Genomic DNA, 2,094 nt, shown 5'->3' with positions numbered 1-2,094 from the left:
GGGTATGTGTGCTTTGAGAGAATTCTTGCTTGGGCTTGTGTCTGGATTCTTTTATTTGTTCTGGAAGAGAAGGGGAGGGTATAAAGTTTGACATTGAGCTCTGGGTGAACATCATTGCAGTTACTTTATTGTAGGTAGGACTTACAGGTGCCAAAGGAAAAAGAGGTCATGTGCAGAAGAACCCTGGCAGGTAGCCTTATTCCAGTAAAGACTTCTTCCCACTAGTCCACCTTTGTAATAAAACCAACTACTTAATAGTAGTTTTGAGATACACGTCTTTCCCTGCTTGCAAAGCAGTCATCATGTGCCTCTTACTACCATTCTAACCACCCAGTCAGTCAGTACATCTAGCCTGATTTATTGCCAAGATAAGAGTTCTAGGAAAAGGAAGAGTTTGAAGGAATAGGTCAGCTTTCATTTTTCATGCCATATGGAAAAATAAAGTTGTGGTTCTGTCAGCATTCTGCTGCTTCTCTAGGCCAGTAAGTAACATTTTTTTGATGCCTTTCACCATCTGTTTTTATAGCTCTGCCAAAATCCAAAGAATACCTGAATGGTACCACTAGCACCTCATTAACTTGTACTTCACAGAAAAAGGACCCAACAGTGAGCTTCAGAGTATTTAATAATGTGCCTGGGGATGAGTGCAAGAACGAGCCACTGCCTCTTAGTTCCATGCTTCTATCAAAACAGAATGTCTTCCAGATTTTTTTTCTTGTCTGTACCTTGGTTCCAGTTTTAACATTATAAATAGTAAGGCTTCATGTAGGGTATTTTCTAGAACCATTCATTCAATAAATATTGAGCACCTACTGTATGCCTTTAGGAAAGGTGGGTTGTGATGGGAGTTGAAAAGGATCTGGTCATTAGTTGGGTGATTCCTCAATTTTTCTACTTAAGGCTTCTACCTGACTGGTTCTGATTCATAGATGGCCAAGATGGAAATAACTCTGTATGTATATAACTTGTAACTTACTGAATGTTTGCTCTCTATGAAACCCCGTGATTGGTCATTTATGTGTTCTCTCATTTAACACTCCCAGCGACCATTTTTCTGAATATTACGTTTTACTCCTCTAATCCTCAAAATATAAATAATTGCTGAACACAAGCTGTCTATGATTGGGGGGGTCTAGTGATTAAGATAACGGTTCCAGGAAAACTTGGTGGAGTTAAGGGGATTAAGGTTGAAAAGAGTTATTAGCTTCTACAGATAAGAAGTGGTCAATAACGGGAAGATTATGAGTAAAGTCTATAGTTACTTTACTTGTATTTGTCTCTTTTATCTTCCTTGGCTGGGTCTGCCATTCCCACTTCTTGGAGGGTGGTGCCTACTTTGATTCCCTTTTTTCTGAAAAGCTGGACCCATCACTCTTCGGCACTTTCATTGGTACACTCCTTGGTCTGATAGGTGGAATTTGCAAGTTTCAGAAGGTGGAGATTAACAGTATTTATTGCTTCAACAAATAATTTGAGTGATATTTTGCAAAGTATTGTTGTAGATGCTGGCTGTAGTTTGGAGCTTATGGTGTAAGGGGGGGACAAAATGTCAAATAAGGAATTTTACTTAGATGTGAGTAGTGGGAGAAAGTTTTTCTGTGGTAATGGCATGTCATAGATTAGATATGGAGGTAATATATTTTTGCTCTATAAAACATAGTGTCTGGTTAAAATTTTAAAGGGAGTCGTTCTTTTTCCTTTGAGAGCATGGTCTCCCTGTAACAGACAACCTAAGAGCAGTTTTTCATGACTGTCAAAATCTGGGCTGGTTTAATGCTTCATTCCTGCTGTGCTCTGTAATTACTGTTAAAAGGCAAAACACAATTAAGCACAGTGGAAATGAATTCTAAAACTTAATCTTGGGGAAATATCAACAAGTCCAATTTAAATAAAGTTTTTTTCAATTAGTGTTTAAGCTTCCAGTCAGGTGTACCTCTGAGTTGAGGCTACGTAGTCTGCTCTGTGTAATAGACAAAATTATACTATCACTTAGCTCAGGAGTCCTATAGTAGTTTAAGAGTAATGCTTTCATCCATGGATTTTCTGTAGCCTTCCACCATTCCTTCTGTTGAGTAAAGTGTGCTTAGCATCCAC

This window comes from Callorhinus ursinus, unplaced genomic scaffold (assembly GCF_003265705.2).
Source record: "Callorhinus ursinus isolate GAN/ISIS: 27379988/994484 unplaced genomic scaffold, GSC_fseal_2.0 scaffold51, whole genome shotgun sequence".
Lineage (NCBI taxonomy): Eukaryota > Metazoa > Chordata > Mammalia > Carnivora > Otariidae > Callorhinus > Callorhinus ursinus.
The sequence above is the reverse complement of the archived record's forward strand: the minus strand, read 5'-3'. Positions refer to the sequence as shown.